The following is a 16919-nucleotide window of genomic DNA, read 5'->3' as shown; positions in this document are numbered from 1 at the left end:
GTGTCAACGCACAAGAAGTCAAGATAGGCTTTGGGTGGGTATCCAGATAGGCAAACCTGAGTTGCACATAAACACAGGACTCTCCGAGTTACATAGATACCCAGGAGGGTATCGTTTTGGCAGGGCTGTGCTGGCCTTTTAGTCCTAAACTGTCCACCCCCAGGTGCCCTGTAAAGCCCACAGGTCGCTCCCAGAGAGGGGTCTGCACAACCGCATGGAAGCAAACCCAGATCCCAGCAAAGAAAACTTCCCATGCAAGCTCTGAGTGCTTTCTGCTCTGTCCCTGCAAATGCAGCCCCAGGCTGCAGCTCCTCTTGCCAAGGCTTTTAGGTGACATGGTGGGCTAGCAGAGAATGGGCCATTCACCCTGCTCCCGCTGAGCCGCAAAGGACAGACCTTTTGCCGGGATCCGTGTTAGAGTTTACAGGGGAGGGCAGAAAAAAGAAAGAGAAAGAAAAAAAGAAAACCTTAGCCCTCCAAAACAATTGAACAAATATCCCCCCGGTTAATAAATAACAGGCTCGGCTGGGGAATTGTAATTGTGTGTATAATGCATCTCAGATCTGCGGTATAATTACACTCTGGAAACCATTGACTAATAAAAGGCACCAGCCAGGGGAAAGGATGCCTTCTTGCCACGGGTTGACAGGCAAGCAACAAACAAGACGCACTTTTTCACCTTCTATTCAATAAAATCAGTGTATTAAATATGCAGGCAGAGCACCTCCATTAAGCAATTCACTTCCTTCCTTTTCTTTCTCTCTTTTCCCCCTTTTCTTCTCCTTTTGTTTCCATCAAGACAGAGAAGGTTAAAAAAAAAAAAAAAAAAAAGCTATATATGAAACCCCTGGCTATACGTGAGCTGTGTTTTAATGAGGCTGCATCTTGGTCCCTCTGCTATACTAAGTAAACATGTTTCTCCCCCTGCAAAGAAAGGCTTTGAGTGCCTGGGCCTAAGAGAGAAGAGCTTGGGGAATACTAGTAGTCTTTTTCTCTGCCCCCACCCCTTCCTCCATTTCCACTAAAATAAAACTCTCCCCTATATTACAGAACAAGGGCTTGTTTACAGAGTAAAGGCAATATAAGCCATTTCCATACCACTCACAATGCATCTGGACCTTTAGAAGAAATCAGAGGCCATGGGACTCACCTGAAATTCATGTTCTAGTTCCTAAAACTTACAGGAATCGCACCTGGCTTTAAACAAACCAGCCAGCTCCTTTCCACTGCCATGCTCTGAACCGAGGCACTGGAGTGCATACAGGAGTGCATACAGGAGCTGCAGCATGACCCAGAAGGGACAGTACGCAAGTACAACAACATAAGCCTCTTTTCAGCCTTTCCCCATGGCATTGAGATGGGCACTGAGCTGGGCTGAGGGACCTCTGTCCCCTGCCCAGGAGCCTGGCTCTCAGCTGGTGCTGTCACATCCTTGCAAGGAGAGCGGAGGCCACATGAATCCCAACACATCCTGCGGCACGGGCATGCGGTCAGGAAGGAGAGCACGAACATGAATCCCTGCCTTCCTCGTGCCATCACAAGCCCCTAGCACTGGTGACCTCTTAGGTCCAGGGCTGGGGAGCACAGCAGAGCAGGCTGAGCTGCTTCAGCTCCCTCTCAGCTTGTCACTATGGTGAGAGGTGTGTCTGTCGGCGTTTGCTTCACCTCCAACTCTGAGGAACAAAGCAGAAGAGACATTTCCCACGGACTGAAGAGTCAGGTATTAAGCTGGAAACCTGCATGCACATGCACCGAGCGGGCGAGCTGCTAATTTGGAAACCCCAGGGTTGATTAGCAAGCGCTTCTGGTTTCAGGTGCTTCCAACCGATGCACCTCATTTCCCACCTGCGCCTCCAAGGGTGCAAGTCCAGTAACAACCCCGCTGGGCTCCCCGGGCTGCAGAACCTGGCCTTGAAGCAAGCAAGGAGAGCAATTGAGCTGCACTCGCTGTCGCTGCCTCCCTCCCGGGGCTGGGGAGGGAGCAAAGAAAGAGTGGAGTTGGGGAAGTTTCCTGACTCAGCAGTCGTGCGTTCATTCACGGAGGCGCTGCTGCTGCCACTGCTAATAGGTTGTGGTAATGGAGAGGCGTCTCGCAGGCAGGACGGTGGGAGGCTGATCAGCTCCAGCAGAAGAAGTGAGGTCAGTGGTAATGAGCGACAGCGAAGAGGAATGCAAATTGCGGGAGGATTTATGGAGCAGTTTCTGCTCAGTGAGCAGATTCCAGATAAGTGGGCTGTTAATAAGGCAAGCAAAGCTCCTTGGCTGTGCCAGCTGTTACATGGGGACCGCTATGTGCCTCTGACTGGCAGTCACACGAGACCGGGTGCAGGGGTGCCTGCAGCACGGACACCAGCACGCACACTTTGCCTCACCCCACACACGGTGGTGCCACATCCCTCCACGGGCAGGATACATGCTTCTGCCCGGACATAGGAAAGCTGAAGAAAAGCCGGGATGCGTGGCAGGCTGGCTTACCAGCACACAAGGGGAAGCTGAAAAAGAGCACAGTTTTGCACAACCAAGCCTCAACCAAAACCATTTTTATCCTCGCTTCTTCTTTTTGTCCCTCCTTCCTTGATCTCAGAACTTGCTGTGGTGTGGAGATGAGTATCTCTCACCAGCCCTCAGAGATGGAGGGACATGAAGACACAGACAGCAAATCCCAGCAGAGCTGGGAAGGGCAAGCTTACCTTGCCCATCTCTCGCCTGCCCAGGCCCGAGTCTCCTGGGAGCACTGCTGCTGAGAATGACTAATGGTAGGTGTCACGGGCTCTGCTGAGGAATGCCACTCTTGGGCCAGTCTGTGGTGTGCTGGTGCCTCAGTGAGAAATCTTCCAGTGGGAAATCTTTTTTCTTTTAGATTTTTTCTTCCCAAATGTTGTGGGATGTGGTAAAAGTACCCCAGAGCCTACAAGACTTCCCTTTCTAACCATCTTTGCCTCTTTCCTCCAAGCAACCTGCCTGCCTGCAACATGACAGATCCCAGTCTCCAGGTTAAGTCCTCACAGACTAGCTGCCACTGAGCCCTCATTGCTGGTAGGAGCAAGTCCACCCCAGCAAGGGGTGGTGAGCTGTGAAGCCCCACTCAAAGTGTTTGTTGTGATCCTGAAGCGCGGCTATCCCGCTGGACTGGGAGGGGGAGATCCTCCTCAATGAGAAGGAGAGGTGGTGGGGGCAGTTACCTCTGGAGGCACCATCCACACCTACAGGAAAGAGGAACAGCCAGGGAACATCTCTAATGGTGGACAAAGCAGACCAAGGTCCCAGGCTAAGGAGCCTCCTCCTCCATCCCTGTCCTGGGCAAGCCCAGAGGGCTCCCACAGATGTCCACGCACTGTGTGACACAATAAGAGAGCGTGGACGACACGGACAGGGCAGCATTCTGCAGTGCTCACCACACACTGTGCTCCTTGTCTTCCTGGCAGCACCAAATTGCCTGGCTACATTTGGGCAGGTCCTCCTGGAGCAGCAGAGGGGCATGGCACGGCACATCTGCATCTTAGCAGCAGCAGCACAACAGGGGAGTGAGAGACAGGAACTAAATGAGCTAATTTCATTCTGAATACATGAGACTTGACAAGTCTATTAAAGGGCTGGAGCCTAATGTGTCTCATTATGAAAAATTAGTGCTGTCCTATAAAAATACTGGAGACAGTGCATCACTTAAGGAAGGGATGTCTTGAGGATGCGGTCTTTTTTTAATAGGCCCTACATCATCACGGACATACAAACCTCAGGAATGAGCCAAGGGGGTTTGGACCTGGGAGCTAGTACTTCTCAGGTCTGACACTTGTATGATACTTTAGTTTGCCCTTCTCTTTCTGCTTGAACAAGGAGAAGCTGGAGTAGCCAAGGATCAAATGGACCAAGGAAGGATTTAGTTTGCTTGTTGCAGCATCTCACTGAAAAATCCAGTGAGAAAAACAAAAGGCTTGATTTAAACAGAAAAAAATATTGTAAATTTCAAAATAAAAATAAATCATAAACATATTTTGTTGGTCCAATCCCATACTGAGTCAACTGAAATACATTTTATTTCTTCCCTGGGTTATTCAAGATGCTGCCTAATCTTTTAATTTAGATCAGTGTTAATGTCATTTCAATAAATGAGGTATTTCTGTGAAAAGATCACCAACATTAATTTATTTTTTATTTTTGCTAAAATTCCTTGCAAGATTTGGCCCAAGATTATCCAGTGTTACCTCTACACCCAGACTCTATCCCACCTCTTTTACTACTTGTTAAAGAGTTTTGTCTGGTTCTATAGGCAAGGTTGAATCTTCTCAAGGCTCTGGGAACTGAACGAAGATAAGAAAAAGGATGTTTCACTCTGTCTCTTCTTCAGCATTTGGGAAAGACCCAAGACATCTCCGTGCCAGCTAGCATCTTGCTAGGTTTGCTATGACCATGGACAAACAAGCATGTCAACTACATGGAGGTGAATGATCAATGGAAAGTCCTACTAAGTTAGGCATCTTTACTGGAGGAACACATGGGCAAAAGAAAATTAGCTGGCCCTGATGAAGTATGATAAAGTCCTGCCAAGAGAGCTATGGCTATAGCACGCAGAAGGGCTGCAACATGTCATGCAGCAACAGAAGGGTGCCAGATTGGTCAGCACCATCCAACATCAGATCTTCATGTCTCAGGGATGTTCAAACATAGCCTAGCACCGTATATTTTGCCGATTTCTACTATTATAATTAAAGCAAAAAGACTCTGCCTGCTAGCTACCCCTCTAGAAACGTTGTCTTCCAGACAGGCCAAGGAAAGAACATACATGACAGGTGTAGGAGCTCAGAGAAACCTAAGTGTTTGTCTCACAGAATAAAATACAACTGAGCAATCTGAGCACCATCAAACCTGCTGTGAGAAAGAGAGAGAGAGAGAGGCAGGATCAAATCCCTTTAGACTTTAAGCTCCCTGGAATTAGGCCACTTTAAGAAGAAAAGGGACCACAGTTTAAAGGATTCAGGTAATTTCCCATTTCTTGAGACAAGTCTTTGACCTTTGCAAAGGAAACCACAAAGAACCCAGAGCATAAAGGAATGAGACTTCTGTGTCGTTCCTTTTCTTTCATTCCTTCTCTCAGCTTTCTCTGTAGAAACAGGTAATTGAGCTGCCCTTTCTTGGGAAAATGCTCAGTTCTCTCAGTTCGAGCTTCATAATACAAGTGCCACTACTGTTACCACTGGCATGACTGGAAATCTGAATGGAGAATGTAGCTGTGTGAGACTCATCATTAAAAATAAATAAATAAATAATTGCCTCCACAGTATGTTCTGCAGCAGAGTCAGAGAAGACTCAGGGGCTGGGCTCAGCAGTAAGCTAAATCTGTTGAAGTCCTAAGCCTAAATCCACTGAAAGCTAAAACAAGTGCTCTAACGCAGGTGGACAATGGGTAGCACAGGTTACTACCTATATTCAAATACTTTACAGCTATGTAGGCATGAAAAGGTCAGTGGTGTGTGTTTGAGCTCTCCTGGGAGCTGGTACCTTGTGTCCACTGATGGTCCACTTGGCTTTGAACCCAGGTGAGGCAAATCCATCTGTTGAGATGTGTTTTTCTGTCAGTCTGCCACAAGGATTTACACGCTTGGAAGAAAATCCAGACATAATGGCTAGTAACAAGAAATCAGTAGTACACGAGCCATGGGAAATGGGCAGAAGATGAGATGGGAAGGGGAATTAAAGAGCTTGCTTGCTATGGAAGGAAAGAATACATGTCATCTACACATGCACGGTGTGGCTGCAGGAGTACCTGTCATGTATACAGAAAAAAAGGTACTCCTTGTGGGACCCCTGTGCCTACATACACACAACTTGCATTGGCAAACGGGCAAGTAAAAACACTCAGAGGGACAGCCTAAGACTGTCTGTCTCTGTGTCTCACACACTGACAAGTCTTAGCAGAAACTCAGGTGTGCATAAAAACTTCTGTGGACATGCAGACATTTCCACAGGCACAGCCAATTCCAGATGTTCAGGCCTGCAACCACATGCAGAGACACTCTACCCACACACTCTGTGTGACTGATCCCATATACCAGCACACACTCTCAGCAACATAATTAAGTTCTTCCTCCCAACACACTTCTGTGTCTTTAGTGGCAGGTTTGTAGCACTACAGCAACACAAATTCCCTGCCCCAGACAAGTTTCCATGCAGGCTCAGTAACAAACATCCACACACAACATTGGTTCACACCTGCAGATATTCCCAACACTAGTCCATGTGCATGCAAGTGGATGGGACACTCTTGCACAGCCAGATGCAAACCAGTCGTAGGCATAGGAATACCTACCTACCACAGTGAATGGCATATTTGACCATGAACAATAGCCTCTTTGGTGACGTTTGGAGGTCTCTCTGGTTCCCAGGATTTGATCCCTTCTTTTCAAGGTCCAGTTCCTTCATCAGCTCGGTGTTCTTCTGTGCCTGCAAAATCTCTCTCTCTCCCTCCTTCCTTCCCTCTGAAGCTCTCTTTAGAGAAGAAGAATACAGCTGTACTAATAGCCTAGCTGACTGATGGCCTTCCCTTCATACCTGCCACTTTCCCACATGGAAACATTCACATCTAGCTGCCATTGCAGCACGGTCCAAAAATAACATTAAAAGGGAAATGAAAGGGACAAAAACTCCGGGGGCAAATCCCTCACTGGGTGCCAGGCAGCTGAAATCAACAGCCTAACACCAAGTTTGAACTTGGCCTAGTGTGTTGTTTTGACAAACTAAACAATTAATTAACAACTATCTCCCCAGCAGATCTCTTCTCGCGGCACAGTATGTGAGGAGCACACAGACCCATGTAAGAGCACTATCGCCAGCATTACATCCTGAAGAATAGCGTCTAATTAATTATAATGATGGCAAAGATTAGATCCAAATTCCCCTACACAGTGTGTACACAGCCCAAACAGACAAAATAAATCAGAGAGGCATACCCTAATCCACCAGCTTCAGAGGATTAAATAGGTGCATTCTAATCACAGGCTCAGAGCAGTCCCACTCAGTATGCACAGAGCTGCCCCCATATGCGGCCGTCTCTCTGAGAGATCCCAGGAAAGGTATCTCACTTCAGAAGGAAAAACATAATTTAGGCCTTTCCCACCTGCTGTCATTTATGATCTCCTGGCTTGCTTTCCCTCCCCACATTTTAGTCTGCGTGTCCCAGGCAAACACCAGGGGTAATAATTTATCACTCTTTAAGCCACTCCTGCAATTTCAGATGGGGAAGACATTAGTTTTCATTGCTCTGCTAGCATGCTGCTGAGCTGTGCTCTGTTGCTTAACAGTAGGTGCTCTGTTCCAGAGGTGGCAGCATTTCAGACAGAAGGAGGGATTTTTCTTATTATTATTTTCATTTTTGTGATTGAAGTTATTGAAGTAAAAATGCTTTCTTTTCCACAACTTTGTTGATATGAGCTATATAAAAAGGCTGGGATTCCACTGTTCAGAAAGCAAGTCAGTATGTTCTCTGTTCATCTAAGCTGATTTCCAAATTCCAGTGGAAAAAAAATACTTCTCAGAATGTAAAAGAAAAAAAGCTCAAAACAACATACATCTTTTCATGCAACAAGGGTAAAAATCATTAATTGTGTCACTAATCATTGGGTTAGCTCCACCCCTGGGGTGGCTGAGACTGAATCAATCCTATTACACCTACTGTGAAACTGAGCTCTTATGCTAGCTAAGAATAGAATTGGGTGGTCCAGCCCATGAAAAACACTACAATTTGCTGAATGAAAAGCTTAATTAATACACATTTTTCCAAAGGAACAATTTTTTTTTTTGAAAAACACAACCGGAAATACAGTCATTTTTCCACTTCTCCAATCCAAACAACGTCTATTGACATTCCTTGAAACCAAACATTTCATTTTGGAATGTTATGCTGAACGCTTCAATAGCCCTTTTTCTTGCCTGTACTAGAATTGATCTTCCATAACGTCTGGCTGCTCTCTGGCTTTACCCCGCACCGTTCAGCTCATTCAGAGCAGATCTGCTGCATGCTATTGGAAACGTACTTCAGACAAGCAGACGGGTCCATGAAAACAGCTGCACACACAATGCATCCAAACTACACCTCCCATGAGGCACCACAGCTCCATGGGCAGGTGCCACTTGATGTCAAAGAAATGCACAGCAAAATGCTTTGATTCCTTTCAGCAAGTGCAAATGTTTGAACCAATCCAAGTCAAAACATTCTGTTCAGATTCTAACATTTTCAAGCTGTCAAACATTGCTGTGTTTTGTGATTGTAAATGAAATAGTGTTTTCCCTTGGAGAATCAATTCCATGGGAAATCTCATGCCTAGGAAGCTGCGGCAGCTAAAAGGCTCCTCTTCTAGAGACTTGATAGAGGCTCCTCTCCTCTTTCATGTAGGGCACATCTTCACTGGAGGGTTAAGTTGCAGGAAGCACAGATATACACGAGCTAGCTTGTTCTCATATGCTGTTTATGTAAGTAACAATAAAATTACAAGAGGCCTATGTAAATCCACTTGAGAAGCTTTGTAAGTAAACTGCTAGCCCACACTGGTAATCATGAAGCTCACCACTACTGACTTTAATTTAGCTAGGGTGGTTACTTTTATCCATTGTGAAATCACGCTTTTGGCTGCAACACAGAAATTCGTTCACAGACTCTGTATCCAGTAAATAACAAGAAATAGTATCAAGAACTTCCTAAATGGGTGAGACAAGGTCTTTTAGGGGAAATTTTCTGAGCATAGTTATTGCATGCATGGCCTTAAAGAAGAGATGGCAGGATACTAAAGTAGGATGAAAAGAGAGCATGAATCCTTAGGGCTCCATAGCACATCAGAAAAACTCCATCCACCTCAGGAAAACAAAACAAAACAAAAAAACTAAATCCCCATGTTCTCGCATTTCTTCCACTCTCTTTTTGACTTTCTAAGATGAAAGGTATAATATAACCTTCCATCATTTCATCACAGCCTCACGCTGCAAAACAATCAATACTTTTTATTATCACCTATTATCACAAAAGCTGTAACACTCTGATCCATCAAGTATGGAGCAAGGCCCCATTCTGCTTGGTGCTGTACATGCGTGGAACAAAAAGATGGTCTTTGCCTAAAGGAAAAGCTAAATATAAGGCAAGAGAGTGGGTGGTTACAGACAGATGGGGAAGAAGGAAGCAATGAGACCACACACACCACCGCAACAGGCAGACCTCTGCACGCTGGGTGATGAAGAGTTAGCTTGCTTTGTTCTGGGGTGGGTTATTTTGGAGGGGACAGGGGGTAAGGGTGTGGGAATATGTGCTGCCATAAATATGGAATTGAGGGTAGAACACAGCAGTGCCTTTGCAGATGGCAGAAGGGAGCAGGAAAGAAAGCAGGAGTATGCTTTCCTGGCAGGTGTGTGACTGGTGGCAGCATGGAGAGGCAGAGCTGGCTGGGCAGGGAGATTGTGATGGGTCTTGATCAAAAGGAAGCTCATTATGTTAGAAAGGGTCTGAGGAAGCCTGAAATGAGCAGAGCGAAGCAGCAGAGGGTAGATTTTACAGCAGTGTCCTCCAAAGCCCTTGTCAAGGTCCGAGCAAAATGTACTATGACACCCAGGGGAACGGAGGGCTTAGCTGGGCCTGACTATCCCCAAATACTGTTTGGGAATGAATAGAGATAAGCTGAACATTCAGAGGAGAATCTACTATTTGTTTCTGAGGGACTGTTTGTTTGTTTTTCACAAGTGGCTCCTGCCTCTTCATCAGCTTGAATCAACCCCTTGATCCCAGCCCTAGGTTTCAGGGGATCTGGCTGTGTGGGTTGAGGGCTGGGTGTCAGGAGCACGGTCAGACGGGCCTGCAGTGACAGACAGGGCTTGTGTGCAGACAGCAAGAAACAACTTCTTCAGTGAGCACACTTAGCAGGGCAAAAAGAGGTGAGGGAGGCTGGTAGCTGACTGAATGGCTGTTAGCTGTCAGTAGGCACCGCTTGCATCTAACACTGATAATCTTCCCATCAGGGCTGGGAAGGGATTGATGCTGCACAATGTCAGGAGCTGAAAGGTCAAGAAAACTCCAGCAAGCACCCCCTTCCCTGCTGCACTTCGTGCAGGGCAGTAACGTTACCTTATCACCTCCGGAGAGCAGAGTGCAGAACTGCCTGGAGTGACAACTAAAAGGAGCGGAGGTCAGCCTGGTCTTGGCTGAGGGCGGCAATGCAGCCACGTGATGAAGTTGCAGCTCAGTCCCACACAACTTGTCTTCTCTCTGTTTCAGTTTGAAGCTGAAGCACAGAGAAACTCAGGAAAAAATAAGTAAAGCAATGGGCAGAAAAAAAATGAGGTGGTGAAGACAGGGCAGGTCTGAGATTTCATGCCAGAGCCTGAGGTGGATGAAGAAATACTGAGCTGGATCAGCAGGCAGATGCGTGCAGGTAACAAGGATGCTGGGTGAACTTGGGCACCGTGAGCTCTGAAGTGAAGGAGAAGTTGCAATCAGGCTGGCAGGGACTGCATGGAAGGCTGGGACCACAACACTTGCTGAGAGGTACAGGAGGGTAAGATGGTGAGGGAAGAAAGGCTGTACACAAGTTATGCTGCAAGAAGTGAAAACAATGCCCTACGGAAATATCAAATTGGGGTAAGGATGGCAAAGGGGCCTTTTCTTCATAAAGGCGACTCCGAACAGGTAGTTCTTATCATGCTCTGTCGTTTCCACCTCTGAAAGGTGTGCAGCAAACAAAACCAGGCCCAAACCTGTGGCATGGAAGATTGTATTCTGAAATCTGAAATGCACTTTAAACAACAGCTTTCTCACAGCTTTTTCCTGGAGTGAGCAGAGAAAGCATTTGGTCTGTCTCCTTTATAATACTTTCCCTTTCCCTCTGCTTTTTTTTTTTTTTTTTTTTTTCTTTGTGAGGGAACACTGAAACCAGAAGGATCTCTGCGACACCAGGCCTGACCAAGCGTGGGGCAGAATCTGCTCATTCCAATTATCTGCCAGCCTAATCATAAAAACATCATGGTGCACGCTCCATATGTCATTTTTATTGAATTCATTCAGGAGTTTCTCGATTAATCTTTTATTATTCCTTTTCAAATCCCAAGGTTCCCATAACAGGGGCTGATCAGCTAAAGCAATTCTTGCACAGGCTGGAAACAGTAAGAATTATCTTGGCTCTCGCATCCTTCTGTCACATCACCAAAATTCCCTCTGGACTCTTCTTTGAGCACCTCCTGCCTGAAAAAGACCCTGGGCCTCCAGTGTCTCTTAGCCCTTTGGCCCTCATCCATCCAAGCAGGAGAATCTGACACATCCCGACAACCAGTGCTTATGTACAGTCTTAAGAGGACCCCATCTGAAGGAGGAGAAATGATCACTCTCACACTGAGTACCCTGAAAACAAGAGGTCCACTCTCATGCTACCAATTCCTGTGCACCCACCTGTTATAGTCCTCTTGTCCCACGCAAAAGTTGCATCACCTATTCCACCTCAATAAAAAAAGGAAAAAAGGAGTTTTACATCCCACTTGTAGACACCTGTGTCATTCCCTTCATCTAGACAGGATGAGACCAAAGGGTACTGAGAGCTTCCCCAAGCAGTAGTGTTGCTGGGGAAAAATTTACTACTGGGAGAATAGTAACTAACCATTTATTATCTCTGGGGTAGGATATTCCTGTCCCAGTAACTTGTTTGGCATCTTCATCACCACCTCATTAAAGCTTCAGCTCATTAATTAAATATTTAATACATTAAATGAGGTTCCTTCTGTACTGAGGAGCTGAGATCTTGTTGCTGGTATGCGTGATGCTGTGTATCCTCCTGGGAGGCTCCAATTTGCCATACTAATTGCACAGAGATTCTTCAAAAAGCCCTGCACTGAGTCTTTGGCTGCTAAGCAAATTGTACACTCTGTCTCAGCAGGAAAGGAGCCTGAGCTGGCAAAAGGCACAGAACAGCAACTTACCCTTCTTCATGGCCCCTGGCAGTCTGGAGACTCACCCATCTGACAGGACGCAGAGCAAGGAAGCAACTCCGAGACTGAAAATAACCTTCAGTCCTCATCTACACTGGCGTGCAGGGCAAGATGCAGCAGCCCACAGCTTTGCTAAATCAAGCACAAGGCTTGCTAATTCAGGCTGTTAGGCAGGAACCAGTAAAGCTTTCTATTAGCATTTTAAAAGGTCCTGCTACCATCCCAAACATTTCTGTTACCTTGGTTTATATTTCAGCTCAGCTGGCAGCTGACTGAATGCAGCAAAGATGGGCAGAAGCCTTCAGTAAGAGTTCCACAAAGGCAAGGGTGAAAATAGGAAAGGGGACAGGAATCTCCCAAAGCAGATGGGCTACCAGTGGAAAAGAGATTTAGACCAGCTGTAAAAAAACATATTGCTGCCCTACTTTGCCCTCATATACACTTTCTTGCCCCCAGCCTGCTGTCTACTTCCACCTCTGTTGTTATGGTGAGAAATCAACTATTCACGTGGCCAAGCTGTGATAGAGAGGGCTGATGTCTCTGGCAAGAGAGGGCAGAAAAGCTAATTATTTTTGTAAACCTTTGTTCGGCCCCTTCCCTTGCGTCTCTCTCACAAACCAAGCCCTGATCACACCTACAAGGAAAAATTAACAGCCTTCTTTCTGTTGGTATCCACTTAAAGCTATAAAGATCCAAGTTCCTCATGGAAACTGCAACACCATAAACATGGTTTACCTTGTAGGCCCTTTTCCTAGATTGATTGAGGGGTGTATCATTCCTATACCGTGTGAACAGCATCATGTTGTTGTTCTGTTAGAAATCTAAGTAGCTATACTGAAATGTCTATGAAAAGTAGAGATTGAGACCCCAGGCCTCCAGCATCAGAAATGTGGATTTTGCAAGATAAAGAAATTCTCAGTAAACAGGTCACAAAAGCATCTGAAAGGAGCTTGGCTCTCCACGGCGTCTACATGTGTAAGATTTTTATCTGGCAATGAAAGTTAGGTAAGGAACATAGCAAGAAGGAGCTTAAAAGGGTTATTGGGCTTGAGTTTTCAGGTGGGATGACTTCCCAGCAAGATGAAAATGTAACTGGATTAAGGCTGTTCTCTGGGAAGGAGAAGGGGATGGAGAAGGAATGGCAGAGAGAACACAGTAACTAGCTGAAGTAGTGAATACTGATAAAGAAACAAGGAGGTTAGGTCATCTGTGTCAGATTGGGCCACTTTGTAAATAATGAAATCAGGCTAAGACAGGACTGGCAAAGCACAGAGCCAACGGGACAAGGGCTTTCCTCCCTGTGACTACCTGTAGCCTCAGAGCTTGTCTTGGCTGCAAGGCACTTGCCCCAGAGAGGGGCAGAGTAATTCTTCTGCCCCTGCTCTTCAGTCACCTTTTCCAAGCTGACATTGATCCAACTATATTATCTCCATCTTTCCTCCCCTGCTGATGGGGGGGGGGGGGGGGGGGCCAAAAACTACATGGAGGAGAGAGAAACATACCACAGGACATAGGCTAATGGGCAGGTCCCCCCAGATCATCCAAAGTGGATCAACTTCCTGGCACAGAGCAGGCACGCATCTTGGGGAAGCCGACTCTTGCTGGCTTCCTTCTGCCCTGTCACATTTTTCATTTCTTTTTATTTATTTATTTATTTTTATTCTTCTTTTTAACATTGTAGTAAGAAAAGGAAAGGTAGCTCTGTAAAAATAAAAAAAGCTGAGAAATGGGGAGAACATTAAAAACTGCTGGAGCATTTGGGTAAAGAGAAAAGTGTTTGTCCTTTGAGAATGGGAAGCCACTGAGTGGAACAGCCGTCGGAGAGACTGTCTGTGGCAGCAGAGGGCTGCTTTCCCCTGGGGTGGGATGTAAAAGGGGTGCTGGCTTCTTCTTTCTGGACACCAGAAGGGAAACAGACTGCTTGGGCACTAGGGAAGAACCACAACAATAGATACAATAGTTGAAGACATTCCTCCACAGCTAATAAAGCACCTCCACGGGGTTAGGTACCCTGTGGTTCTTCATAAATAATGTTTAGTACACTGACACTATACAACACTTCAAGGGCTATTCGGTCACGGGTAAGGACCATTAGTTACAAATGTAAGAAGTAAATCACATAGATGACACAGGCCTCATCCAAGGTCACGTTGCAGATCAGTGATGAAATCAGGGATCCAGCCCAAGTCTGCTGACATTTGATCTCCTGCTCTGTGCATGGGAACACGGAATGGAAAATACAAACAGAACCTCAGGAAGTACACCGCTTCTCACTAAATCCAAGTCTCAGGTACTGGCAGCCCTACTGAAGCCAATGCTGTTACACCGTTTAATATTCTGTACAACTGAAAAGCAGTTGAGAGGATAAAAGTCCTTCCTTAGCCCAAAAACCAAGCTGGGGAGGAAAACGGCCTGTTGGTAAGGCTAGGGCTGGATAAAGGAAAGTTTACTCACATCAACCTTTGCAGGTGCTAACAAATGTCCATCAGTCTTCACAGTCCTCAATTTGGCCCCTTCCACAACACTAAATTCACTTGAAACTATGCACACTTGAAAAATCTATGATGTCCAGCCAAACGTCTTTCTCCAGTTACGTCAGAGAACATCATCTCCCATGACAGTCTAAGATCAATTTTCTTCACAGAGAACATTTTTCTGTTAATTATTTTAGAAGGAACAGTTCTGATGCTGCAGATCTTTCTCAAGTAAAATTCCTGGTGTAGTAGAGTATAAATACATAGTCACGTATAGGCCTGATCAGTATGTCACGGACATGAAAAGCTAGGTCATCTGTAGCGGACTTTGGAGCAAGGTCTGAGTGTCTGGAATCACAGAATGAAATGTGTCTGAAGGCAGTGGCTAAATAACCCCATTACATGGAAATGACCACGTACCTAGATTTCTATTTGTCAAAGCCACTGTGATATGTACTATCCAAAGCAATGGATTACTGGGGAAGGGGGTGAGGGTTTGCCAAAAACCATGTATATTTTTTCCCTGCTAGCTCTAGAAAAAATAAATAGATGAGGTTTACAGCCCTTACCACTTTGGATTGACACATTCTATTTGCCTGGATCTAATATTTCTCATGCCCTTGCTGCTGATACTACTGCTGTGCACTAAAGCTGTAATAAGTTAGGTAAATCCCAGACTACTCTTAAACAAACACAAGCTCTGGGTTATGAGCATTTCATTCTCAGCCCTTTTTGGGGCAGAGAGGCAGGAAGGGAGTTTTCTTTGCTCCAGATCTTCTTTTCTGTAATATTGAGTTGCTTTGAAAGACTCTCATCATCTGTTTTTATAGTTCAATTAACAATTCCATCTCTCTATGCCCCCTCCTCCCCAAAGATTCTTATTTTTAAAGCCATTTTCTTATAAAGAACAGGAGGCAAAATTTTCTCAAGGCATAACCCAATGAACTGACACTAGTGGAGAATGTAGTTGTACAGGATTTTAAGCCCATTAGATACCCAGCTCAAAGCCTTGGCTGGAGTGAAAAGCTATGCAGTCAGTGCCTGTGCTGAAATGACAGCCATGATACTTTCACATCAACAGTCCACACTCGGCAATTTATTGCGTTTGGATGCAATTGCTGGCAATGACTTAACTGCCAGCATGGACACGACAAATCACTTTCAGCATCATGTCAGCCTTCTGTGATTAAATGGTGTATCTGAGATGGCCCAGTCTCATGGGACTGGGGTATAAGGACAGACAAAGCCATGGGTGTTGCCAGGATCACATTCAGGAGAAAAATGGACAGGGCACAGCTCTGCACAGCCACAACCATTCTTGTGGCCATGACTTGGAGCATGATGTTGGGCAGAGTTGATGAGGGGGAACAGACCTGTTTGAGCCCTCTCCTTCAGCCCATGCAGGAAATTCACGCCTGAATGTTACAAGAGATGCCATCTGTTTAGTCTGGGTCGAGGCTGTGCTGCCCTTTAATTTAGGGCAGTTCTGAGCAAGAAATGCAGGGGAGGTGGAGGTTAAAGCCAGAAGCAGGGAGATAGTGGGGAGTGCATTCTTATGCCTGTGGGTCTGGACCAGGTGGGATCAGGAGGGAGGATGAGGAGGAACTGCCAACTGAACATGGAGACGGGCTCCCGGGACTCTGGCTTCCCTGCTCAGAGAATGAGAGCGAGGAGGGGTAGAAAACTCCTGCTGAGTGTGGACCAGGGCTCTGTCACAGGAAGAAACATTAACTTACAGCTCAGGAACTGACTGTAATGGCAGCAGCCAGCTCAATCAAGTCACTTCCAACACACAGTAACAGTATTTATCAGGTGCTTACAGGCTACCCAGAATCACAGTACCTAAATGCTTTCTACAGATGGTGGCAGATCATCACAGTTAGCCCTATGCTTTTTTGCCCAATGTACCATCCGCAGTACATTAGCTATCCCCCTGTATAGATGCCTAAAGAGAAGGCAAAGCTGTGTGAAACTGCTAGAAAACACACTCTGCAACAGAAGGCTGGTTCAAACAAGTCTAGACTTCCCTTTTGCGTCCACAAACACCTGCTGTAATGGGCCATCCCTGCAACGTCTTGCAAATCCGGAGTAAAACATGCTTTGCAAATAAACAGAACTTGTAAATTAATGAAAGACCAAGCAAAGATGGTTAAAGTCGGTGAGACAGCCAAAAGTAATCTCCCCTTCTTCTTTGCACAGACAGGGTGTAGCTAAAGAAAGACAGAGGCTAATTCTCATCTCAGTTACCCAGGCACCTGCCTGAAGGCTGTCCGCAGTCCTTCAGAAGGGCATTGGTATTTTTGCAACAAAAACCTATCCAAAAGCTACTAGGAGGGAAATTAACTTCTATTCTTTAAATACTCCAAACCTCAAAGAACAGTTGCAGCAAAAACAGACGCAAGGTCTCAGGCAGAGAAGATGCAGAATTTCCTAGATTCTTGTATCAAACCTGCCCTTGGCAGTACCTCTAACAGTGTGTTATAAAATAAGCAGATA

General features: G+C 45.9%; 1 long non-coding RNA gene across 2 annotated transcripts in view; it reads right to left on the bottom strand.

The window, feature by feature from the left end:
- Positions 1-16919, bottom strand: part of LOC118160265 — a 234671-nt gene that overhangs the window by 104422 nt on the left and 113330 nt on the right. The window contains exon 1 of one of the 2 annotated variants that reach the window (XR_004747384.1): positions 1846-2825. The exons of the other annotated variant lie outside the window; for it this stretch is intronic. This is a non-coding gene — a long non-coding RNA (uncharacterized LOC118160265). Of the gene's footprint in view, positions 1-1845; positions 2826-16919 lie in introns of those variants that run through there. 2 annotated transcript variants of the gene reach the window in all.

The sequence above is a fragment of the Oxyura jamaicensis genome, chromosome 1, assembly GCF_011077185.1.
Source record: "Oxyura jamaicensis isolate SHBP4307 breed ruddy duck chromosome 1, BPBGC_Ojam_1.0, whole genome shotgun sequence".
Lineage (NCBI taxonomy): Eukaryota > Metazoa > Chordata > Aves > Anseriformes > Anatidae > Oxyura > Oxyura jamaicensis.
The sequence above is the reverse complement of the archived record's forward strand: the minus strand, read 5'-3'. Positions and strand labels throughout refer to the sequence as shown.